The 26,760-nt window shown below is 44.5% G+C and overlaps 7 non-coding genes across 7 annotated transcripts; all 7 read left to right on the forward strand.

The window, feature by feature from the left end:
• The first annotated feature begins 1,437 nt into the window (after positions 1-1,437).
• Positions 1,438-1,737, forward strand: LOC146854770 (signal recognition particle RNA). Its single transcript, XR_014959293.1, has one exon.
• Positions 1,738-5,144: 3,407 nt separating this feature from the next.
• LOC146854771 (signal recognition particle RNA) lies at positions 5,145-5,445 on the forward strand. The gene has a single exon (XR_014981699.1).
• Positions 5,446-8,853: 3,408 nt separating this feature from the next.
• On the forward strand, positions 8,854-9,153 carry LOC146854772 (signal recognition particle RNA). The gene has a single exon (XR_014959323.1).
• A 3,408-nt stretch (positions 9,154-12,561) lies between these two features.
• On the forward strand, positions 12,562-12,861 carry LOC146854773 (signal recognition particle RNA). Its single transcript, XR_014981634.1, has one exon.
• A 3,407-nt stretch (positions 12,862-16,268) lies between these two features.
• On the forward strand, positions 16,269-16,568 carry LOC146854774 (signal recognition particle RNA). The gene has a single exon (XR_014981726.1).
• A 3,408-nt stretch (positions 16,569-19,976) lies between these two features.
• On the forward strand, positions 19,977-20,276 carry LOC146854775 (signal recognition particle RNA). The gene has a single exon (XR_014981678.1).
• A 3,406-nt stretch (positions 20,277-23,682) lies between these two features.
• Positions 23,683-23,982, forward strand: LOC146854776 (signal recognition particle RNA). The gene has a single exon (XR_014981635.1).
• The last annotated feature ends 2,778 nt before the right edge of the window (positions 23,983-26,760 follow it).

The raw sequence follows: 26,760 nt of genomic DNA on the forward strand, positions 1-26,760 counted from the left end.
AAAGTAATCTGTTGCAAATAACTTGAAACTTCCATTGAGCTCAATGCATTATTGTGTTTAAAATGTTGTTGCCTATTGCAACCACTTGTAACTTTCTACAAAAGTCAATTGCATATTGCAAAAGTATTTATATAAAGCATCTCATTCTGAGAAAGTATATTTTAATACCTATTGTTGGTTCTAAAATAAAACAAGCATATATTTTTTGTAGATAAACCATTGGCCTAGAGTTCAGTTATTGAGTGTGTGAGACCATTTGCTGACTGAGTGTGTGCAACAAATGCTTTACACTGTCCTCTGATACTGCCTTACTGCTCGACCAAGCTACCACTTTAGAGAGTAAGGTTATATCTAACTTTAGCCTCTGCCAAACCTCTGGGGACTGTGGACTCTGTACACCCTGTACCTATTTGGGAACAGTATATACAGAGCCACTTTCTCACACTGCAGTTCTCCAATATAGGTCTGTCAAGATCATTACTCAATCTACCTTGATTTGGCACAGTATAAAATAAGTAAAGAAGTCTCCTATGAAAAGATATGCAAATCTGTTCGAATCACTTTCCCTAGTCAGGGGACCCACTAGCTGGAAGGGGCAGGGAGGACCAAAATAGCTCATCGGTATAGAACACTGCATGAGCAGCTGATTTTGAGGTGGTAGAAGATAGAGTAATCCAACTGGACCTCAATAAACGGTTTCCTAATGTGCAATAGCCCCTGACCACCTCTGACGCAAAAGTGTAATCTCATACCTTTGCAGAATCAGGCATGCTTTCACCTGTTCAAGCTGAACTGACATTGGTCTTCTTGGCCAGCAGGAGTTCCTCTCTTGCAGCTGTTGAGGCTAGAGAACAGAATGACGTGTATTCATTCTTTATGGTAACTCTTCTAGCCCTCCCACTCCATACTACTTTAAAACTTCCGATGTTGCAGACGAGTTCCATCATTGTGACCCATGCTATTTTTCTCAATATTGGCTGGCTCGGCATAACAAGGGATGCCTACAGGACAGCCTAAATTGTGCCGGCAAGCTTCTACAGGGAGTCACTGGCAGATAAAGAGAAACTCAGCCCTAACCTGGCTCTTCTCTCTCACTCTCACTCTCCTTTCCCTTCTGTCCCTCTACCTGTCTCTCACTCTCTAAATACTAGTATTTATGTTGTATTCACTTCCCCGTCACAATCTTTCCGACCCTACTTCCTCTCTCCCTTCAATCAGTTCAACCCTCTTTTTTACTTTAGGAAACTCCACATCTTTTTTAAAGGCCCTTCCCATATTCACACTGCTTCTTGATAAGACATTTTTTTCTTTTCTTTGAAGGATAGTGAAATTGATTTTCTTGAAACATGGTTGGTAAACCATCAATTCATTCCACCTTGCTTTATCATTATCCTTACTTATGGAATGCATTTCATCATTAGGACAGCTGCAGTGTTTGCCGGGCAAGGTGGCGTGTGCCTGTTGTCCTAGTTACTTGGGAGGCAGAGGCTTGTGGATTGCTTGAGCTCAGGGGTTCTGGGCTGCACTCAGCTGTGTTGATCAGGTGTCCATGCTGCATTGGGCATCAATATGGTGTTCTAGAGGGAGCTCTAGAATTTCAGGTTGTGTAACGAGAGGTGCACCGACCCAGGCTGGAAACAGAGCAGGCCAAAGCTTCCATGCCCATTGGTAGCAGGACAGCACCTGTGAGCAGTACGTGTAAAACAGCCTGAGCAAAATAGTGAGACCTAGCCTGTCTTTTTTGACTCAAATGTGAAAGTTTTGATTTTTACAAGGTGTAATAAATCATTTTCCCAAAACCAAATCTTTGTTTTCCTTTTGATATTTTTCCAGGAAATATGATGAACATTTGAACTGGGCCACGCATTTCAGCATAGCAGACAATTCTCCAGAATTGAGACATATTGCAACAACAAGCTAGCAGGCGGAGAGGACTGAAAACTCAGTGCAACCTAGAATAAATGGCTGTGTGATTTTCAGCAAGGATGACTCAAATGCATTCTTCCTTTTAGAGCACCTGTAGGATTAAACTGATCTGTCAAGTACAAAAGCATCCTTCATAGAGCAACTTAGAAATGCGCTTGCTGGCCCTTCTGCTGCATTTCTACGTCCAGCTCTAATTCATTTTTTGATTAGCCCTCATTCTTTTCATATGTGAATGAGAAGGAGAAATTACAGGGCCCTTCACTCTTTGAGCGAAACATGAAAAGACTGAGGGCTGTGCAACTCCCAAACGTTGGAGCCTCTGGCCTGTCGACCCTCGAACCTGCTCCTGCTCCAACCCGGCATCTCTTGTGGCCAGCAACCTCACAAACCCTGGAGGACCTGGCTACCTTTTGACTCTAAACCCCTGGGACTCCCATGAGTAGAGGCTCTACTCAAATCTACTTCTAATCCCTGGCAGCAGCCCGGAACCGCGAACCCTTCACACTCTGCACCCACCAAGCCTGGCCTGTGCCAGAGTGAACAAAGACCACAAGGACGACCCCACGGCGACTGTGACCCCGAGTCCGGCACCCAAGGACCTCCCTCGACACTCCTGAAGAAGCCTGCAGCCTCAGAACCAGGTGCCCCCCCAACCGCGATCAACAGAGGGTAAGATTTCCCGACACCAAAAGGTACCCCTGCACCCGGCGCTCCGCGGCCCCCTGTGCCCAATCCCGGGGTACCTACCTATCCTCCAACTACCCAACTTACCTCTCGAAGTGGTGGTGGCACCTGAAGAATCTTCGTCCCCGAGCTTGCAGTCTTTTTCTAAACCAGAGATTTCCCATTCAAATCAATTGAGCGCCCGAATGCTCAAAAGCACCCTGCACCCAGCCGTCCGAGAGGCCCTGGCAGTGCAACCTCTACATCTATCTACTTCCCCACTTGCCCTGGATAAGTGACCAGGAGCCCAGCTCCCACAACCACGTGGCCTGCTAGTCAGCAGCCACCAACCAAGGGCCCCCTACCTCTCATAGGATAACATTGGGCCTAACTCTCTCTGCACCCGGCCGCCCTTGTGCCGCTGAGGGTGAACCAACTGTACCTACTTGACCCTGGGAGACGCCTGAGTCTATGCCCAGAACCTTAACTCTGCCAGTCGAGTACTTACCTTTAAACCGATAACTCAATCTTCTCCATAGGGTAACATTGACTGGTTTTTCCTGAAATTTCTTCCAAGTGTGGACTTTTCAAAACTTAAAATATTCACCAAAAATCAGCCGAGTAACGAAAACGAAAATACTCACCTGCTATTAGGTGAGCTCCCAGTGCTGGATCTTGGTGCCCAGCACTGACTCTGAAAAATACTTACAACTGTACTTACCAGTAACCCAATTTTCTCCCATAGGACATCATTGACTGTTTTTCTGTGAAATTTCTTCTAAGTGTCAATTTCTGCAAACTTTAAATATTCTTTAAAAATCGTATAATTTCTGAAAACGTAATTACTTACCTGTTTTGGATAAAGGTCCCAGTACTGAGTCTAGGCACCCAGTACTGGATTACAAAAGTAACGAGAACATACTATACCTGCAACTTGAATTTTCTGCCATAGGGAATCTTAGACTGTTTTCTATGAAATATTTTCTGTCAACTTTTAAAATAGCAAAATATTGTCTAAAAATCATCACAGTAATTAAGTCGACTTTTATCACTTGATTCCAAGTACTGACCCAGGACTGAATCTAGGATCCAGTCCTGGAAATCCAAAAGTAATCCTAAAAGTAATCTGTTGCAAATAACTTGAAACTTCCATTGAGCTCAATGCATTATTGTGTTTAAAATGTTGTTGCCTATTGCAACCACTTGTAACTTTCTACAAAAGTCAATTGCATATTGCAAAAGTATTTATATAAAGCATCTCATTCTGAGAAAGTATATTTTAATACCTATTGTTGGTTCTAAAATAAAACAAGCATATATTTTTTGTAGATAAACCATTGGCCTAGAGTTCAGTTATTGAGTGTGTGAGACCATTTGCTGACTGAGTGTGTGCAACAAATGCTTTACACTGTCCTCTGATACTGCCTTACTGCTCGACCAAGCTACCACTTTAGAGAGTAAGGTTATATCTAACTTTAGCCTCTGCCAAACCTCTGGGGACTGTGGACTCTGTACACCCTGTACCTATTTGGGAACAGTATATACAGAGCCACTTTCTCACACTGCAGTTCTCCAATATAGGTCTGTCAAGATCATTACTCAATCTACCTTGATTTGGCACAGTATAAAATAAGTAAAGAAGTCTCCTATGAAAAGATATGCAAATCTGTTCGAATCACTTTCCCTAGTCAGGGGACCCACTAGCTGGAAGGGGCAGGGAGGACCAAAATAGCTCATCGGTATAGAACACTGCATGAGCAGCTGATTTTGAGGTGGTAGAAGATAGAGTAATCCAACTGGACCTCAATAAACGGTTTCCTAATGTGCAATAGCCCCTGACCACCTCTGACGCAAAAGTGTAATCTCATACCTTTGCAGAATCAGGCATGCTTTCACCTGTTCAAGCTGAACTGACATTGGTCTTCTTGGCCAGCAGGAGTTCCTCTCTTGCAGCTGTTGAGGCTAGAGAACAGAATGACGTGTATTCATTCTTTATGGTAACTCTTCTAGCCCTCCCACTCCATACTACTTTAAAACTTCCGATGTTGCAGACGAGTTCCATCATTGTGACCCATGCTATTTTTCTCAATATTGGCTGGCTCGGCATAACAAGGGATGCCTACAGGACAGCCTAAATTGTGCCGGCAAGCTTCTACAGGGAGTCACTGGCAGATAAAGAGAAACTCAGCCCTAACCTGGCTCTTCTCTCTCACTCTCACTCTCCTTTCCCTTCTGTCCCTCTACCTGTCTCTCACTCTCTAAATACTAGTATTTATGTTGTATTCACTTCCCCGTCACAATCTTTCCGACCCTACTTCCTCTCTCCCTTCAATCAGTTCAACCCTCTTTTTTACTTTAGGAAACTCCACATCTTTTTTAAAGGCCCTTCCCATATTCACACTGCTTCTTGATAAGACATTTTTTTCTTTTCTTTGAAGGATAGTGAAATTGATTTTCTTGAAACATGGTTGGTAAACCATCAATTCATTCCACCTTACTTTATCATTATCCTTACTTATGGAATGCATTTCATCATTAGGACAGCTGCAGTGTTTGCCGGGCAAGGTGGCGTGTGCCTGTTGTCCTAGATACTTGGAAGGCAGAGGCTTGTGGATTGCTTGAGCTCAGGGGTTCTGGGCTGCACTCAGCTGTGTTGATCAGGTGTCCATGCTGCATTGGGCATCAATATGGTGTTCTAGAGGGAGCTCTAGAATTTCAGGTTGTGTAACGAGAGGTGCACCGACCCAGGCTGGAAACAGAGCAGGCCAAATGCTTCCATGCCCATTGGTAGCAGGACAGCACCTGTGAGCAGTACGTGTGAAACAGCCTGAGCAAAATAGTGAGACCTAGCCTCTCTTTTTTGACTCAAATGTGAAAGTTTTGATTTTTACAAGGTGTAATAAATTATTTTCCCAAAACCAAATCTTTGTTTTCCTTTTGATATTTTTCCAGGAAATATGATGAACATTTGAACTGGGCCACGCATTTCAGCATAGCAGACAATTCTCCAGAATTGAGACATATTGCAACAACAAGCTAGCAGGCGGAGAGGACTGAAAACTCAGTGCAACCTAGAATAAATGGCTGTGTGATTTTCAGCAAGGATGACTCAAATGCATTCTTCCTTTTAGAGCACCTGTAGGAATAAACTGATCTGTCAAGTACAAAAGCATCCTTCATAGAGCAACTTAGAAATGCGCTTGCTGGCCCTTCTGCTGCATTTCTACGTCCAGCTCTAATTCATTTTTTGATTAGCCCTCATTCTTTTCATATGTGAATGAGAAGGAGAAATTACAGGGCCCTTCACTCTTTGAGCGAAACATGAAAAGACTGAGGGCTGTGCAAATCCCAAACGTTGGAGCCTCTGGCCTGTCGACCCTCGAACCTGCTCCTGCTCCAACCCGGCATCTCTTGTGGCCAGCAACCTCACAAACCCTGGAGGACCTGGCTACCTTTTTGCTCTAAACCCCTGGGACTCCCATGAGTAGAGACTCTACTCAAATCTACTTCTAATCCCTGGCAGCAGACCGGAACCGCGAACCCTTCACACTCTGCACCCACCAAGCCTGGCCTGTGCCAGAGTGAACAAAGACCACAAGGACGACCCCATGGCGACTGTGACCCCGAGTCCGGCACCCAAGGACCTCCCTCGACACTCCTGAAGAAGCCTGCAGCCTCAGAACCAGGTGCCCCCCCAACCGCGATCAACAGAGGGTAAGATTTCCCGACACCAAAAGGTACCCCTGCACCCGGCGCTCCGCGGCCCCCTGTGCCCAATCCCGGGGTACCTACCTATCCTCCAACTACCCAACTTACCTCTCGAAGTGGTGGTGGCACCTGAAGAATCTTCGTCCCCGAGCTTGCAGTCTTTTTCTAAACCAGAGATTTCCCATTCAAATCAATTGAGCGCCCGAATGCTCAAAAGCACCCTGCACCCAGCCGTCCGAGTGGCCCTGGCAGTGCAACCTCTACATCTATCTACTTCCCCACTTGCCCTGGATAAGTGACCAGGAGCCCAGCTCCCACAGCCACGTGGCCTGCTAGTCAGCAGCTACCAACCAAGGCCCCCCTACCTCTCATAGGATAACATTGGGCCTAACTCTCTCTGCACCCGGCCGCCCTTGTGCCGCTGAGGGTGAACCAACTGTACCTACCTGACCCTGGGAGACGCCTGAGTCTATGCCCAGAACCTTAACTCTGCCAGTCGAGTACTTACCTTTAAACCGATAACTCAATCTTCTCCATAGGGTAACATTGACTGGTTTTTCCTGAAATTTCTTCCAAGTGTGGACTTTTCAAAACTTAAAATATTCACCAAAAATCAGCCGAGTAACGAAAACGAAAATACTCACCTGCTATTAGGTGAGCTCCCAGTGCTGGATCTTGGTGCCCAGCACTGACTCTGAAAAATACTTACAACTGTACTTACCAGTAACCCAATTTTCTCCCATAGGAAATCATTGACTGTTTTTCTGTGAAATTTCTTCTAAGTGTCAATTTTCTGCAAACTTTAAATATTCTTTAAAAATCGTATAATTTCTGAAAACGTAATTACTTACCTGTTTTGGATAAAGGTCCCAGTACTGAGTCTAGGCACCCAGTACTGGATTACAAAAGTAACGAGAACATACTATACCTGCAACTTGAATTTTCTGCCATAGGGAATCTTAGACTGTTTTCTATGAAATATTTTCTGTCAACTTTTAAAATAGCAAAATATTGTCTAAAAATCATCACAGTAATTAAGTCGACTTTTATCACTTGATTCCAAGTACTGACCCAGGACTGAATCTAGGATCCAGTCCTGGAAATCCAAAAGTAATCCTAAAAGTAATCTGTTGCAAATAACTTGAAACTTCCATTGAGCTCAATGCATTATTGTGTTTAAAATTTTGTTGCCTATTGCAACCACTTGTAACTTTCTACAAAAGTCAATTGCATATTGCAAAAGTATTTATATAAAGCATCTCATTCTGAGAAAGTATATTTTAATACCTATTGTTGGTTCTAAAATAAAACAAGCATATATTTTTTGTAGATAAACCATTGGCCTAGAGTTCAGTTATTGAGTGTGTGAGACCATTTGCTGACTGAGTGTGTGCAACAAATGCTTTACACTGTCCTCTGATACTGCCTTACTGCTCGACCAAGCTACCACTTTAGAGAGTAAGGTTATATCTAACTTTAGCCTCTGCCAAACCTCTGGGGACTGTGGACTCTGTACACCCTGTACCTATTTGGGAACAGTATATACAGAGCCACTTTCTCACACTGCAGTTCTCCAATATAGGTCTGTCAAGATCATTACTCAATCTACCTTGATTTGGCACAGTATAAAATAAGTCAAGAAGTCTCCTATGAAAAGATATGCAAATCTGTTCGAATCACTTTCCCTAGTCAGGGGACCCACTAGCTGGAAGGGGCAGGGAGGACCAAAATAGCTCATCGGTATAGAACACTGCATGAGCAGCTGATTTTGAGGTGGTAGAAGATAGAGTAATCCAGCTGGACCTCAATAAACGGTTTCCTAATGTGCAATAGCCCCTGACCACCTCTGACGCAAAAGTGTAATCTCATACCTTTGCAGAATCAGGCATGCTTTCACCTGTTCAAGCTGAACTGACATTGGTCTTCTTGGCCAGCAGGAGTTCCTCTCTTGCAGCTGTTGAGGCTAGAGAACAGAATGACGTGTATTCATTCTTTATGGTAACTCTTCTAGCCCTCCCACTCCATACCACTTTAAAACTTCCGAAGTTGCAGACGAGTTCCATCATTGTGACCCATGCTATTTTTCTCAATATTGGCTGGCTCGGCATAACAAGGGATGCCTACAGGACAGCCTAAATTGTGCCAGCAAGCTTCTACAGGGAGTCACTGGCAGATAAAGAGAAACTCAGCCCTAACCTGGCTCTTCTCTCTCACTCTCACTCTCCTTTCCCTTCTGTCCCTCTACCTGTCTCTCACTCTCTAAATACTAGTATTTATGTTGTATTCACTTCCCCGTCACAATCTTTCCGACCCTACTTCCTCTCTCCCTTCAATCAGTTCAACCCTCTTTTTTACTTTAGGAAACTCCACATCTTTTTTAAAGGCCCTTCCCATATTCACACTGCTTCTTGATAAGACATTTTTTTCCTTTCTTTGAAGGATAGTGAAATTGATTTTCTTGAAACATGGTTGGTAAACCATCAATTCATTCCACCTTACTTTATCATTATCCTTACTTATGGAATGCATTTCATCATTAGGACAGCTGCAGTGTTTGCCGGGCAAGGTGGCGTGTGCCTGTTGTCCTAGTTACTTGGGAGACAGAGGCTTGTGGATTGCTTGAGCTCAGGGGTTCTGGGCTGCACTCAGCTGTGTTGATCAGGTGTCCATGCTGCATTGGGCATCAATATGGTGTTCTAGAGGGAGCTCTAGAATTTCAGGTTGTGTAACGAGAGGTGCACTGACCCAGGCTGGAAACAGAGCAGGCCAAAGCTTCCATGCCCATTGGTAGCAGGACAGCACCTGTGAGCAGTACGTGTAAAACAGCCTGAGCAAAATAGTGAGACCTAGCCTCTCTTTTTTGACTCAAATGTGAAAGTTTTGATTTTTACAAGGTGTAATAAATTATTTTCCCAAAACCAAATCTTTGTTTTCCTTTTGATATTTTTCCAGGAAATATGATGAACATTTGAACTGGGCCACGCATTTCAGCATAGCAGACAATTCTCCAGAATTGAGACATATTGCAACAACAAGCTAGCAGGCGGAGAGGACTGAAAACTCAGTGCAACCTAGAATAAATGGCTGTGTGATTTTCAGCAAGGATGACTCAAATGCATTCTTCCTTTTAGAGCACCTGTAGGATTAAACTGATCTGTCAAGTACAAAAGCATCCTTCATAGAGCAACTTAGAAATGCGCTTGCTGGCCCTTCTGCTGCATTTCTACGTCCAGCTCTAATTCATTTTTTGATTAGCCCTCATTCTTTTCATATGTGAATGAGAAGGAGAAATTACAGGGCCCTTCACTCTTTGAGCGAAACATGAAAAGACTGAGGGCTGTGCAACTCCCAAACGTTGGAGCCTCTGGCCTGTCGACCCTCGAACCTGCTCCTGCTCCAACCCGGCATCTCTTGTGGCCAGCAACCTCACAAACCCTGGAGGACCTGGCTACCTTTTTGCTCTAAACCCCTGGGACTCCCATGAGTAGAGACTCTACTCAAATCTACTTCTAATCCCTGGCAGCAGACCGGAACCGCGAACCCTTCACACTCTGCACCCACCAAGCCTGGCCTGTGCCAGAGTGAACAAAGACCACAAGGACGACCCCATGGCGACTGTGACCCCGAGTCCGGCACCCAAGGACCTCCCTCGACACTCCTGAAGAAGCCTGCAGCCTCAGAACCAGGTGCCCCCCCAACCGCGATCAACAGAGGGTAAGATTTCCCGACACCAAAAGGTACCCCTGCACCCGGCGCTCCGCGGCCCCCTGTGCCCAATCCCGGGGTACCTACCTATCCTCCAACTACCCAACTTACCTCTCGAAGTGGTGGTGGCACCTGAAGAATCTTCGTCCCCGAGCTTGCAGTCTTTTTCTAAACCAGAGATTTCCCATTCAAATCAATTGAGCGCCCGAATGCTCAAAAGCACCCTGCACCCAGCCGTCCGAGTGGCCCTGGCAGTGCAACCTCTACATCTATCTACTTCCCCACTTGCCCTGGATAAGTGACCAGGAGCCCAGCTCCCACAGCCACGTGGCCTGCTAGTCAGCAGCTACCAACCAAGGCCCCCCTACCTCTCATAGGATAACATTGGGCCTAACTCTCTCTGCACCCGGCCGCCCTTGTGCCGCTGAGGGTGAACCAACTGTACCTACCTGACCCTGGGAGACGCCTGAGTCTATGCCCAGAACCTTAACTCTGCCAGTCGAGTACTTACCTTTAAACCGATAACTCAATCTTCTCCATAGGGTAACATTGACGGGTTTTTCCTGAAATTTCTTCCAAGTGTGGACTTTTCAAAACTTAAAATATTCACCAAAAATCAGCCGAGTAACGAAAACGAAAATACTCACCTGCTATTAGGTGAGCTCCCAGTGCTGGATCTTGGTGCCCAGCACTGACTCTGAAAAATACTTACAACTGTACTTACCAGTAACCCAATTTTCTCCCATAGGAAATCATTGACTGTTTTTCTGTGAAATTTCTTCTAAGTGTCAATTTTCTGCAAACTTTAAATATTCTTTAAAAATCGTATAATTTCTGAAAACGTAATTACTTACCTGTTTTGGATAAAGGTCCCAGTACTGAGTCTAGGCACCCAGTACTGGATTACAAAAGTAACGAGAACATACTATACCTGCAACTTGAATTTTCTGCCATAGGGAATCTTAGACTGTTTTCTATGAAATATTTTCTGTCAACTTTTAAAATAGCAAAATATTGTCTAAAAATCATCACAGTAATTAAGTCGACTTTTATCACTTGATTCCAAGTACTGACCCAGGACTGAATCTAGGATCCAGTCCTGGAAATCCAAAAGTAATCCTAAAAGTAATCTGTTGCAAATAACTTGAAACTTCCATTGAGCTCAATGCATTATTGTGTTTAAAATTTTGTTGCCTATTGCAACCACTTGTAACTTTCTACAAAAGTCAATTGCATATTGCAAAAGTATTTATATAAAGCATCTCATTCTGAGAAAGTATATTTTAATACCTATTGTTGGTTCTAAAATAAAACAAGCATATATTTTTTGTAGATAAACCATTGGCCTAGAGTTCAGTTATTGAGTGTGTGAGACCATTTGCTGACTGAGTGTGTGCAACAAATGCTTTACACTGTCCTCTGATACTGCCTTACTGCTCGACCAAGCTACCACTTTAGAGAGTAAGGTTATATCTAACTTTAGCCTCTGCCAAACCTCTGGGGACTGTGGACTCTGTACACCCTGTACCTATTTGGGAACAGTATATACAGAGCCACTTTCTCACACTGCAGTTCTCCAATATAGGTCTGTCAAGATCATTACTCAATCTACCTTGATTTGGCACAGTATAAAATAAGTCAAGAAGTCTCCTATGAAAAGATATGCAAATCTGTTCGAATCACTTTCCCTAGTCAGGGGACCCACTAGCTGGAAGGGGCAGGGAGGACCAAAATAGCTCATCGGTATAGAACACTGCATGAGCAGCTGATTTTGAGGTGGTAGAAGATAGAGTAATCCAGCTGGACCTCAATAAACGGTTTCCTAATGTGCAATAGCCCCTGACCACCTCTGACGCAAAAGTGTAATCTCATACCTTTGCAGAATCAGGCATGCTTTCACCTGTTCAAGCTGAACTGACATTGGTCTTCTTGGCCAGCAGGAGTTCCTCTCTTGCAGCTGTTGAGGCTAGAGAACAGAATGACGTGTATTCATTCTTTATGGTAACTCTTCTAGCCCTCCCACTCCATACCACTTTAAAACTTCCGAAGTTGCAGACGAGTTCCATCATTGTGACCCATGCTATTTTTCTCAATATTGGCTGGCTCGGCATAACAAGGGATGCCTACAGGACAGCCTAAATTGTGCCAGCAAGCTTCTACAGGGAGTCACTGGCAGATAAAGAGAAACTCAGCCCTAACCTGGCTCTTCTCTCTCACTCTCACTCTCCTTTCCCTTCTGTCCCTCTACCTGTCTCTCACTCTCTAAATACTAGTATTTATGTTGTATTCACTTCCCCGTCACAATCTTTCCGACCCTACTTCCTCTCTCCCTTCAATCAGTTCAACCCTCTTTTTTACTTTAGGAAACTCCACATCTTTTTTAAAGGCCCTTCCCATATTCACACTGCTTCTTGATAAGACATTTTTTTCCTTTCTTTGAAGGATAGTGAAATTGATTTTCTTGAAACATGGTTGGTAAACCATCAATTCATTCCACCTTACTTTATCATTATCCTTACTTATGGAATGCATTTCATCATTAGGACAGCTGCAGTGTTTGCCGGGCAAGGTGGCGTGTGCCTGTTGTCCTAGTTACTTGGGAGACAGAGGCTTGTGGATTGCTTGAGCTCAGGGGTTCTGGGCTGCACTCAGCTGTGTTGATCAGGTGTCCATGCTGCATTGGGCATCAATATGGTGTTCTAGAGGGAGCTCTAGAATTTCAGGATGTGTAACGAGAGGTGCACCGACCCAGGCTGGAAACAGAGCAGGCCAAAGCTTCCATGCCCATTGGTAGCAGGACAGCACCTGTGAGCAGTACGTGTAAAACAGCCTGAGCAAAATAGTGAGACCTAGCCTCTCTTTTTTGACTCAAATGTGAAAGTTTTGATTTTTACAAGGTGTAATAAATTATTTTCCCAAAACCAAATCTTTGTTTTCCTTTTGATATTTTTCCAGGAAATATGATGAACATTTGAACTGGGCCACGCATTTCAGCATAGCAGACAATTCTCCAGAATTGAGACATATTGCAACAACAAGCTAGCAGGCGGAGAGGACTGAAAACTCAGTGCAACCTAGAATAAATGGCTGTGTGATTTTCAGCAAGGATGACTCAAATGCATTCTTCCTTTTAGAGCACCTGTAGGATTAAACTGATCTGTCAAGTACAAAAGCATCCTTCATAGAGCAACTTAGAAATGCGCTTGCTGGCCCTTCTGCTGCATTTCTACGTCCAGCTCTAATTCATTTTTTGATTAGCCCTCATTCTTTTCATATGTGAATGAGAAGGAGAAATTACAGGGCCCTTCACTCTTTGAGCGAAACATGAAAAGACTGAGGGCTGTGCAACTCCCAAACGTTGGAGCCTCTGGCCTATCGACCCTCGAACCTGCTCCTGCTCCAACCCGGCATCTCTTGTGGCCAGCAACCTCACAAACCCTGGAGGACCTGGCTACCTTTTGACTCTAAACCCCTGGGACTCCCATGAGTAGAGGCTCTACTCAAATCTACTTCTAATCCCTGGCAGCAGCCCGGAACCGCGAACCCTTCACACTCTGCACCCACCAAGCCTGGCCTGTGCCAGAGTGAACAAAGACCACAAGGACGACCCCACGGCGACTGTGACCCCGAGTCCGGCACCCAAGGACCTCCCTCGAGCCTCCTGAAGAAGCCTGCAGCCTCAGAACCAGGTGCCCCCCCAACCGCGATCAACAGAGGGTAAGATTTCCCAACACCAAAAGGTACCCCTGCACCCGGCGCTCCGCGGCCCCCTGTGCCCAATCCCGGGGTACCTACCTATCCTCCAACTACCCAACTTACCTCTCGAAGTGGTGGTGGCACCTGAAGAATCTTCGTCCCCGAGCTTGCAGTCTTTTTCTAAACCAGAGATTTCCCATTCAAATCAATTGAGCGCCCGAATGCTCAAAAGCACCCTGCACCCAGCCGTCCGAGTGGCCCTGGCAGTGCAACCTCTACATCTATCTACTTCCCCACTTGCCCTGGATAAGTGACCAGGAGCCCAGCTCCCACAACCACGTGGCCTGCTAGTCAGCAGCCACCAACCAAGGCCCCCCTACCTCTCATAGTATAACATTGGGCCTAACTCTCTCTGCACCCGGCCGCCCTTGTGCCGCTGAGGGTGAACCAACTGTACCTACCTGACCCTGGGAGACGCCTGAGTCTATGCCCAGAACCTTAACTCTGCCAGTCGAGTACTTACCTTTAAACCGATAACTCAATCTTCTCCATAGGGTAACATTGACTGGTTTTTCCTGAAATTTCTTCCAAGAGGGGACTTTTCAAAACTTAAAATATTCACCAAAAATCAGCCGAGTAACGAAAACGAAAATACTCACCTGCTATTAGGTGAGCTCCCAGTGCTGGATCTTGGTGCCCAGCACTGACTCTGAAAAATACTTACAACTGTACTTACCAGTAACCCAATTTTCTCCCATAGGAAATCATTGACTGTTTTTCTGTGAAATTTCTTCTAAGTGTCAATTTCTGCAAACTTTAAATATTCTTTAAAAATCGTATAATTTCTGAAAACGTAATTACTTACCTGTTTTGGATAAAGGTCCCAGTACTGAGTCTAGGCACCCAGTACTGGATTACAAAAGTAACGAGAACATACTATACCTGCAACTTGAATTTTCTGCCATAGGGAATCTTAGACTGTTTTCTATTAAATATTTTCTGTCAACTTTTAAAATAGCAAAATATTGTCTAAAAATCATCACAGTGATTAAGTCGACTTTTATCACTTGATTCCAAGTACTGACCCAGGACTGAATCTAGGATCCAGTCCTGGAAATCCAAAAGTAATCCTAAAAGTAATCTGTTGCAAATAACTTGAAACTTCCATTGAGCTCAATGCATTATTGTGTTTAAAATGTTGTTGCCTATTGCAACCACTTGTAACTTTCTACAAAAGTCAATTGCATATTGCAAAAGTATTTATATAAAGCATCTCATTCTGAGAAAGTATATTTTAATACCTATTGTTGGTTCTAAAATAAAACAAGCATATATTTTTTGTAGATAAACCATAGGCCTAGAGTTCAGTTATTGAGTGTGTGAGACCATTTGCTGACTGAGTGTGTGCAACAAATGCTTTACACTGTCCTCTGATACTGCCTTACTGCTCGACCAAGCTACCACTTTAGAGAGTAAGGTTATATCTAACTTTAGCCTCTGCCAAACCTCTGGGGACTGTGGACTCTGTACACCCTGTACCTATTTGGGAACAGTATATACAGAGCCACTTTCTCACACTGCAGTTCTCCAATATAGGTCTGTCAAGATCATTACTCAATCTACCTTGATTTGGCACAGTATAAAATAAGTGAAGAAGTCTCCTATGAAAAGAGATGCAAATCTGTTCGAATCACTTTCCCTAGTCAGGGGACCCACTAGCTGGAAGGGGCAGGGAGGACCAAAATAGCTCATCGGTATAGAACACTGCATGAGCAGCTGATTTTGAGGTGGTAGAAGATAGAGTAATCCAACTGGACCTCAATAAACGGTTTCCTAATGTGCAATAGCCCCTGACCACCTCTGACGCAAAAGTGTAATCTCATACCTTTGCAGAATCAGGCATGCTTTCACCTGTTCAAGCTGAACTGACATTGGTCTTCTTGGCCAGCAGGAGTTCCTCTCTTGCAGCTCTTGAGGCTAGAGAACAGAATGACGTGTATTCATTCTTTATGGTAACTCTTCTAGCCCTCCCACTCCATACTACTTTAAAACTTCCGATGTTGCAGACGAGTTCCATCATTGTGACCCATGCTATTTTTCTCAATATTGGCTGGCTCGGCATAACAAGGGATGCCTACAGGACAGCCTAAATTGTGCCGGCAAGCTTCTACAGGGAGTCACTGGCAGATAAAGAGAAACTCAGCCCTAACCTGGCTCTTCTCTCTCACTCTCACTCTCCTTTCCCTTCTGTCCCTCTACCTGTCTCTCACTCTCTAAATACTAGTATTTATGTTGTATTCACTTCCCCGTCACAATCTTTCCGACCCTACTTCCTCTCTCCCTTCAATCAGTTCAACCCTCTTTTTTACTTTAGGAAACTCCACATCTTTTTTAAAGGCCCTTCCCATATTCACACTGCTTCTTGATAAGACATTTTTTTCCTTTCTTTGAAGGATAGTGAAATTGATTTTCTTGAAACATGGTTGGTAAACCATCAATTCATTCCACCTTACTTTATCATTATCCTTACTTATGGAATGCATTTTATCATTAGGACAGCTGCAGTGTTTGCCGGGCAAGGTGGCGTGTGCCTGTTGTCCTAGTTACTTGGGAGGCAGAGGCTTGTGGATTGCTTGAGCTCAGGGGTTCTGGGCTGCACTCAGCTGTGTTGATCAGGTGTCCATGCTGCATTGGGCATCAATATGGTGTTCTAGAGGGAGCTCTAGAATTTCAGGTTGTGGAACGAGAGGTGCACCAACCCAGGCTGGAAACAGAGCAGGCCAAAGCTTCCATGCCCATTGGTAGCAGGACAGCACCTGTGAGCAGTACGTGTTAAACAGCCTGAGGAAAATAGTGAGACCTAGCCTCTCTATTTTGACTCAAATGGGAAAGTTTTGATTTTTACAAGGTGTAATAAATTATTTTCCCAAAACCAAATCTTTGTTTTCCTTTTGATATTTTTCCAGGAAATATGATGAACATTTGAACTGGGCCACGCATTTCAGCATAGCAGACAATTCTCCAGAATTGAGACATATTGCAACAACAAGCTAGCAGGCGGAGAGGACTGAAAACTCAGTGCAACCTAGAATAAATGGCTGTGTGATTTTCAGCAAGGATGACTCAAATGCATTCTTCCTTTTAGAGCACCTGTAGGATTAAACTGATCTGTCAAGTACAAAAGCATCCTTCATAGAGCAACTTAGAAATGCGCTTGCTGGCCCTTCTGCTGCATTTCTACGTCCAGCTCTAATTCATTTTTTGATTAGCCCTCATTCTTTTCATATGTGAATGAGAAGGAGAAATTACAGGGCCCTTCACTCTTTGAGCGAAACATGAAAAGACTGAGGGCTGTGCAACTCCCAAACGTTGGAGCCTCTGGCCTGTCGACCCTTGAACCTGCTCCTGCTCCAACCCGGCATCTCTTGTGGCCAGCAACCTCACAAACCCTGGAGGACCTGGCTACCTTTTGACTCTAAACCCCTGGGACTCCCATGAGTAGAGGCTCTACTCAAATCTACTTCTAATCCCTGGCAGCAGCCCGGAACCGCGAACCCTTCACACTCTGCACCCACCAAGCCTGGCCTGTGCCAGAGTGAACAAAGACCACAAGGACGACCCCACGGCGACTGTGACCCCGAGTCCGGCACCCAAGGACCTCCTTCGACACTCCTGAAGAAGCCTGCAGCCTCAGAACCAGGTGCCCCCCCAACCGCGATCAACAGAGTGTAAGATTTCCCGACACCAAAACGTACCCCTGCACCCGGCGCTCCGTGGCCCCCTGTGCCCAATCCCGGGGTACCTACCTATCCTCCAACTACCCAACTTACCTCTCGAAGTGGTGGTGGCACCTGAAGAATCTTCGTCCCCGAGCTTGCAGTCTTTTTCTAAACCAGAGATTTCCCATTCAAATCAATTGAGCGCCCGAATGCTCAAAAGCACCCTGCACCCAGCCGTCCGAGTGGCCCTGGCAGTGCAACCTCTACATCTATCTACTTCCCCACTTGCCCTGGATAAGTGACCAGGAGCCCAGCTCCCACAGCCACGTGGCCTGCTAGTCAGCAGCCACCAACCAAGGCCCCCCTACCTCTCATAGGATAACATTGGGCCTAACTCTCTCTGCACCCGGCCGCCCTTGTGCCGCTGAGGGTGAACCAACTGTACCTACCTGACCCTGGGAGACGCCTGAGTCTATGCCCAGAACCTTAACTCTGCCAGTCGAGTACTTACCTTTAAACCGATAACTCAATCTTCTCCATAGGGTAACATTGACTGGTTTTTCCTGAAATTTCTTCCAAGTGTGGACTTTTCAAAACTTAAAATATTCACCAAAAATCAGCCGAGTAACGAAAACGAAAATACTCACCTGCTATTAGGTGAGCTCCCAGTGCTGGATCTTGGTTCCCAGCACTGACTCTGAAAAATACTTACAACTGTACTTACCAGTAACCCAATTTTCTCCCGTAGGAAATCATTGACTGTTTTTCTGTGAAATTTCTTCTAAGTGTCAATTTTCTGCAAACTTTAAATATTCTTTAAAAATCGTATAATTTCTGAAAACATAATTACTTACCTGTTTTGGGTAAAGGTCCCAGTACTGAGTCTAGGCACCCAGTACTGGATTACAAAAGTAACGAGAACATACTATACCTGCAACTTGAATTTTCTGCCATAGGGAATCTTAGACTGTTTTCTATGAAATATTTTCTGTCAACTTTTAAAATAGCAAAATATTGTCTAAAAATCATCACAGTAATTAAGTCGACTTTTATCACTTGATTCCAAGTACTGACCCAGGACTGAATCTAGGATCCAGTCCTGGAAATCCAAAAGTAATCCTAAAAGTAATCTGTTGCAAATAACTTTAAACTTCCATTGAGCTCAATGCATTATTGTGTTTAAAATGTTGTTGCCTATTGCAACCACTTGTAACTTTCTACAAAACTCAATTGCATGTTGCAAAAGTATTTATATAAAGCATCTCATTCTGAGAAAGTATATTTTAATACCTATTGTTGGTTCTAAAATAAAACAAGCATATATTTTTTGTAGATAAACCATTGGCCTAGAGTTCAGTTATTGAATGTGTGAGACCTTTTGCTGACTGAGTGTGTGCAACAAATGCTTTACACTGTCCTCTGATACTGCCTTACTGCTAGACCAAGCTACCACTTTAGAGAGTAAGGTTATATCTAACTTTAGCCTCTGCCAAACCTCTGGGGACTGTGGACTCTGTACACCCTGTACCTATTTGGGAACAGTATATACAGAGCCACTTTCTCACACTGCAGTTCTCCAATATAGGTCTGTCAAGATCATTACTCAATCTACCTTGATTTGGCACAGTATAAAATAAGTCAAGAAGTCTCCTATGAAAAGATATGCAAATCTGTTCGAATCACTTTCCCTAGTCAGGGGACCCACTAGCTGGAAGGGGCAGGGAGGACCAAAATAGCTCATCGGTATAGAACACTGCATGAGCAGCTCATTTTGAGGTGGTAGAAGATAGAGTAATCCAACTGGACCTCAATAAACGGTTTCCTAATGTGCAATAGCCCGTGACCACCTCTGACGCAAAAGTGTAATCTCATACCTTTGCAGAATCAGGCATGCTTTCACCTGTTCAAGCTGAACTGACATTGGTCTTCTTGGCCAGCAGGAGTTCCTCTCTTGCAGCTGTTGAGGCTAGAGAACAGAATGACGTGTATTCATTCTTTATGGTAACTCTTCTAGCCCTCCCACTTCATACTACTTTAAAACTTCCGATGTTGCAGACGAGTTCCATCATTGTGACCCATGCTATTTTTCTCAATATTGGCTGGCTCGGCATAACAAGGGATGCCTACAGGACAGCCTAAATTGTGCCGGCAAGCTTCTACAGGGAGTCACTGGCAGATAAAGAGAAACTCAGCCCTAACCTGGCTCTTCTCTCTCACTCTCACTCTCCTTTCCCTTCTGTCCCTCTACCTGTCTCTCACTCTCTAAATACTAGTATTTATGTTGTATTCACTTCCCCGTCACAATCTTTCCGACCCTACTTCCTCTCTCCCTTCAATCAGTTCAACCCTCTTTTTTACTTTAGGAAACTCCACATCTTTTTTAAAGGCCCTTCCCATATTCACACTGCTTCTTGATAAGACATTTTTTTCCTTTCTTTGAAGGATAGTGAAATTGATTTTCTTGAAACATGGTTGGTAAACCATCAATTCATTCCACCTTACTTTATCATTATCCTTACTTATGGAATGCATTTCATCATTAGGACAGCTGCAGTGTTTGCCGGGCAAGGTGGCGTGTGCCTGTTGTCCTAGTTACTTGGGAGGCAGAGGCTTGTGGATTGCTTGAGCTCAGGGGTTCTGGGCTGCACTCAGCTGTGTTGATCAGGTGTCCATGCTGCATTAGGCATCAATATGGTGTTCTAGAGGGAGCTCTAGAATTTCGGGTTGTGTAACGAGAGGTGCACCGATCCAGGCTGGAAACAGAGCAGGCCAAAGCTTCCATGCCCATTGGTAGCAGGACAGCACCTATGAGCAGTACGTGTAAAACAGCCTGAGCAAAATAGTGAGACCTAGCCTCTCTTTTTTGACTCAAATGTGAAAGTTTTGATTTTTACAAGGTGTAATAAATTATTTTCCCAAAACCAAATCTTTGTTTTCCTTTTGATATTTTTCCAGGAAATATGATGAACATTTGAACTGGGCCACGCATTTCAGCATAGCAGACAATTCTCCAGAATTGAGACATATTGCAACAACAAGCTAGCAGGCGGAGAGGACTGAAAACTCAGTGCAACCTAGAATAAATGGCTGTGTGATTTTCAGCAAGGATGACTCAAATGCATTCTTCCTTTTAGAGCACCTGTAGGATTAAACTGATCTGTCAAGTACAAAAGCATCCTTCATAGAGCAACTTAGAAATGCGCTTGCTGGCCCTTCTGCTGCATTTCTGCGTCCAGCTCTAATTCATTTTTTGATTAGCCCTCATTCTTTTCATATGTGAATGAGAAGGAGAAATTACAGGGCCCTTCACTCTTTGAGCGAAACATGAAAAGACTGAGGGCTGTGCAACTCCCAAACGTTGGAGCCTCTGGCCTGTCGACCCTCGAACCTGCTCCTGCTCCAACCCGGCATCTCTTGTGGCCAGCAACCTCACAAACCCTGGAGGACCTGGCTACCTTTTGACTCTAAACCCCTGGGACTCCCATGAGTAGAGGCTCTACTCAAATCTACTTCTAATCCCTGGCAGCAGCCCGGAACCGCGAACACTTCACACTCTGCACCCACCAAGCCTGGCCTGTGCCAGAGTGAACAAAGACCACAAGGACGACCCCACGGCGACTGTGACCCCGAGTCCCGCACCCAAGGACCTCCCTCGACACTCCTGAAGAAGCCTGCAGCCTCAGAACCAGGTGCCTCCCCAACCGCGATCAACAGAGGGTAAGATTTCCCGACACCAAAAGGTACCCCTGCACCCGGCGCTCCGCGGCCCCCTGTGCCCAATCCCGGGGTACCTACCTATCCTCCAACTACCCAACTTACCTCTCGAAGTGGTGGTGGCACCTGAAGAATCTTCGTCCCCGAGCTTGCAGTCTTTTTCTAAACCAGAGATTTCCCATTCAAATCAATTGTGCGCCCGAATGCTCAAAAGCACCCTGCACCCAGCCGTCCGAGTGGCCCTGGCAGTGCAACCTCTACATCTATCTACTTCCCCACTTGCCCTGGATAAGTGACCAGGAGCCCAGCTCCCACAGCCACGTGGCCTGCTAGTCAGCAGCCACCAACCAAGGCCCCCCTACCTCTCATAGGATAACATTGGGCCTAACTCTCTCTGCACCCGGCCGCCCTTGTGCCGCTGAGGGTGAACCAACTGTACCTACCTGACCCTGGGAGACGCCTGAGTCTATGCCCAGAACCTTAACTCTGCCAGTCGAGTACTTACCCTAAGCCGATAACTCAATCTTCTCCATAGGGTAACATTGACTGGTTTTTCCTGAAATTTCTTCCAAGTGTGGACTTTTCAAAACTTAAAATATTCACCAAAAATCAGCCGAGTAACGAAAACGAAAATACTCACCTGCTATTAGGTGAGCTCCCAGTGCTGGATCTTGGTGCCCAGCACTGACTCTGAAAAATACTTACAACTGTACTTACCAGTAACCCAATTTTCTCCCATAGGAAATTATTGACTGTTTTTCTGTGAAATTTCTTCTAAGTGTCAATTTCTGCAAACTTTAAATATTCTTTAAAAATCGTATAATTTCTGAAAACGTAATTACTTACCTGTTTTGGATAAAGGTCCCAGTACTGAGTCTAGGCACCCAGTACTGGATTACAAAAGTAACGAGAACATACTATACCTGCAACTTGAATTTTCTGCCATAGGGTATCTTAGACTGTTTTCTATGAAATATTTTCTGTCAACTTTTAAAATAGCAAAATATTGTCTAAAAATCATCACAGTAATTAAGTCGACTTTTATCACTTGATTCCAAGTACTGACCCAGGACTGAATCTAGGATCCAGTCCTGGAAATCCAAAAGTAATCCTAAAAGTAATCTGTTGCAAATAACTTGAAACTTCCATTGAGCTCAATGCATTATTGTGTTTAAAATGTTGTTACCTATTGCAACCACTTGTAACTTTCTACAAAAGTCAATTGCATATTGCAAAAGTATTTATATAAAGCATCTCATTCTGAGAAAGTATATTTTAATACCTATTGTTGGTTCTAAAATAAAACAAGCATATATTTTTTGTAGATAAACCATAGGCCTAGAGTTCAGTTATTGAGTGTGTGAGACCATTTGCTGACTGAGTGTGTGCAACTAATGCTTTACACTGTCCTCTGATACTGCCTTACTGCTCGACCAAGCTACCACTTTAGAGAGTAAGGTTATATCTAACTTTAGCCTCTGCCAAACCTCTGGGGACTGTGGACTCTGTACACCCTGTACCTATTTGGGAACAGTATATACAGAGCCACTTTCTCACACTGCAGTTCTCCAATATAGGTCTGTCAAGATCATTACTCAATCTACCTTGATTTGGCACAGTATAAAATAAGTGAAGAAGTCTCCTATGAAAAGATATGCAAATCTGTTCGAATCACTTTCCCTAGTCAGGGGACCCACTAGCTGGAAGGGGCAGGGAGGACCAAAATAGCTCATCGGTATAGAACACTGCATGAGCAGCTGATTTTGAGGTGGTAGAAGATAGAGTAATCCAACTGGACCTCAATAAACGGTTTCCTAATGTGCAATAGCCCCTGACCACCTCTGACGCAAAAGTGTAATCTCATACCTTTGCAGAATCAGGCATGCTTTCACCTGTTCAAGCTGAACTGACATTGGTCTTCTTGGCCAGCAGGAGTTCCTCTCTTGCAGCTGTTGAGGCTAGAGAACAGAATGACGTGTATTCATTCTTTATGGTAACCCTTCTAGCCCTCCCACTCCATACTACTTTAAAACTTCCGATGTTGCAGACGAGTTCCATCATTATGACCCATGCTATTTTTCTCAATATTGGCTGGCTCGGCATAACAAGGGATGCCTACAGGACAGCCTAAATTGTGCCGGCAAGCTTCTACAGGGAGTCACTGGCAGATAAAGAGAAACTCAGCCCTAACCTGGCTCTTCTCTCTCACTCTCACTCTCCTTTCCCTTCTGTCCCTCTACCTGTCTCTCACTCTCTAAATACTAGTATTTATGTTGTATTCACTTCCCCGTCACAATCTTTCCGACGCTACTTCCTCTCTCCCTTCAATCAGTTCAACCCTCTTTTTTACTTTAGGAAACTCCACATCTTTTTTAAAGGCCCTTCCCATATTCACACTGCTTCTTGATAAGACATTTTTTTCCTTTCTTTGAAGGATAGTGAAATTGATTTTCTTGAAACATGGTTGGTAAACCATCAATTCATTCCACCTTACTTTATCATTATCCTTACTTATGGAATGCATTTCATCATTAGGACAGCTGCAGTGTTTGCCGGGCAAGGTGGCGTGTGCCTGTTGTCCTAGTTACTTGGGAGGCAGAGGCTTGTGGATTGCTTGAGCTCAGGGGTTATGGGCTGCACTCAGCTGTGTTGATCAGGTGTCCATGCTGCATTGGGCATCAATATGGTGTTCTAGAGGGAGCTCTAGAATTTCAGGTTGTGTAACGAGAGGTGCACCGATCCAGGCTGGAAACAGAGCAGGCCAAAGCTTCCATGCCCATTGGTAGCAGGACAGCACCTGTGAGCAGTACGTGTAAAACAGCCTGAGTAAAATAGTGAGACCTAGCCTCTCTTTTTTGACTCAAATGTGAAAGTTTTGATTTTTACAAGGTGTAATAAATTATTTTCCCAAAACCAAATCTTTGTTTTCCTTTTGATATTTTTCCAGGAAATATGATGAACATTTGAACTGGGCCACGCATTTCAGCATAGCAGACAATTCTCCAGAATTGAGACATATTGCAACAACAAGCTAGCAGGCGGAGAGGACTGAAAACTCAGTGCAACCTAGAATAAATGGCTGTGTGATTTTCAGCAAGGATGACTCAAATGCATTCTTCCTTTTAGAGCACCTGTAGGATTAAACTGATCTGTCAAGTACAAAAGCATCCTTCATAGAGCAACTTAGAAATGCGCTTGCTGGCCCTTCTGCTGCATTTCTACGTCCAGCTCTAATTCATTTTTTGATTAGCCCTCATTCTTTTCATATGTGAATGAGAAGGAGAAATTACAGGGCCCTTCACTCTTTGAGCGAAACATGAAAAGACTGAGGGCTGTGCAACTCCCAAACGTTGGAGCCTCTGGCCTGTCGACCCTCGAACCTGCTCCTGCTCCAACCCGGCATCTCTTGTGGCCAGCAACCTCACAAACCCTGGAGGACCTGGCTACCTTTTGACTCTAAACCCCTGGGACTCCCATGAGTAGAGGCTCTACTCAAATCTACTTCTAATCCCTGGCAGCAGCCCGGAACCGCGAACCCTTCACACTCTGCACCCACCAAGCCTGGCCTGTGCCAGAGTGAACAAAGACCACAAGGACGACCCCACTGCGACTGTGACCCCGAGTCCGGCACCCAAGGACCTCCCTCGACACTCCTGAAGAAGACTGCAGCCTCAGAACCAGGTGCCCCCCCCCCAACCGCGATCAACAGAGGGTAAGATTTCCCGACACCAAAAGATACCCCTGCACCCGGCGCTCCGCGGCCCCCTGTGCCCAATCCCGGGGTACCTACCTATCCTCCAACTACCCAACTTACCTCTCGAAGTGGTGGTGGCACCTGAAGAATCTTCGTCCCCGAGCTTGCAGTCTTTTTCTAAACCAGAGATTTCCCATTCAAATCAATTGAGCGCCCGAATGCTCAAAAGCACCCTGCACCCAGCCGTCCGAGTGGCCCTGGCAGTGCAACCTCTACATCTATCTACTTCCCCACTTGCCCTGGATAAGTGACCAGGAGCCCAGCTCCCACAGCCACGTGGCCTGCTAGTCAGCAGCCACCAACCAAGGCCCCCCTACCTCTCATAGGATAACATTGGGCCTAACTCTCTCTGCACCCGGCCGCCCTTGTGCCGCTGAGGGTGAACCAACTGTACCTACCTGACCCTGGGAGACGCCTGAGTCTATGCCCAGAACCTTAACTCTGCCAGTCGAGTACTTACCTTTAAACCGATAACTCAATCATCTACATAGGGTAACATTGACTGGTTTTTCCTGAAATTTCTTCAAAGTGTGGACTTTTCAAAACTTAAAATATTCACCAAAAATCAGCCGAGTAACGAAAACGAAAATACTCACCTGCTATTAGGTGAGCTCCCAGTGCTGGATCTTGGTGCCCAGCACTGACTCTGAAAAATACTTACAACTGTACTTACCAGTAACCCAATTTTCTCCCATAGGAAATCATTGACTGTTTTTCTGTGAAATTTCTTCTAAGTGTCAATTTCTGCAAACTTTAAATATTCTTTAAAAATCGTATAATTTCTGAAAACGTAATTACTTACCTGTTTTGCATAAAGGTCCCAGTACTGAGTCTAGGCACCCAGTACTGGATTACAAAAGTAACGAGAACATACTATACCTGCAACTTGAATTTTCTGCCATAGGGAATCTTAGACTGTTTTCTATGAAATATTTTCTGTCAACTTTTAAAATAGCAAAATATTGTCTAAAAATCATCACAGTAATTAGCCCGACTTTTATCACTTGATTCCAAGTACTGACCCAGGACTGAATCTAGGATCCAGTCCTGGAAATCCAAAAGTAATCCTAAAAGTAATCTGTTGCAAATAACTTGAAACTTCCATTGAGCTCAATGCATTATTGTGTTTAAAATGTTGTTGCCTATTGCAACCACTTGTAACTTTCTACAAAAGTCAATTGCATATTGCAAAAGTATTTATATAAAGCATCTCATTCTGAGAAAGTATATTTTAATACCTATTGTTGGTTCTAAAATAAAACAAGCATATATTTTTTGTAGATAAACCATTGGCCTAGAGTTCAGTTATTGAGTGTGTGAGACCATTTGCTGACTGAGTGTGTGCAACAAATGCTTTACACTGTCCTCTGATACTGCCTTACTGCTCGACCAAGCTACCACTTTAGAGAGTAAGGTTATATCTAACTTTAGCCTCTGCCAAACCTCTGGGGACTGTGGACTCTGTACACCCTGTACCTATTTGGGAACAGTATATACAGAGCCACTTTCTCACACTGCAGTTCTCCAATATAGGTCTGTCAAGATCATTACTCAATCTACCTTGATTTGGCACAGTATAAAATAGGTCAAGAAGTCTCCTATGAAAAGATATGCAAATCTGTTCGAATCACTTTCCCTAGTCAGGGGACCCACTAGCTGGAAGGGGCAGGGAGGACCAAAATAGCTCATCGGTATAGAACACTGCATGAGCAGCTGATTTTGAGGTGGTAGAAGATAGAGTAATCCAACTGGACCTCAATAAACGGTTTCCTAATGTGCAATAGCCCCTGACCACCTCTGACGCAAAAGTGTAATCTCATACCTTTGCAGAATCAGGCATGCTTTCACCTGTTCAAGCTGAACTGACATTGGTCT

This window comes from Triturus cristatus, chromosome 4_1, assembly GCF_964204655.1.
Source record: "Triturus cristatus chromosome 4_1, aTriCri1.1, whole genome shotgun sequence".
In the NCBI taxonomy this organism is placed as follows: domain Eukaryota; kingdom Metazoa; phylum Chordata; class Amphibia; order Caudata; family Salamandridae; genus Triturus; species Triturus cristatus.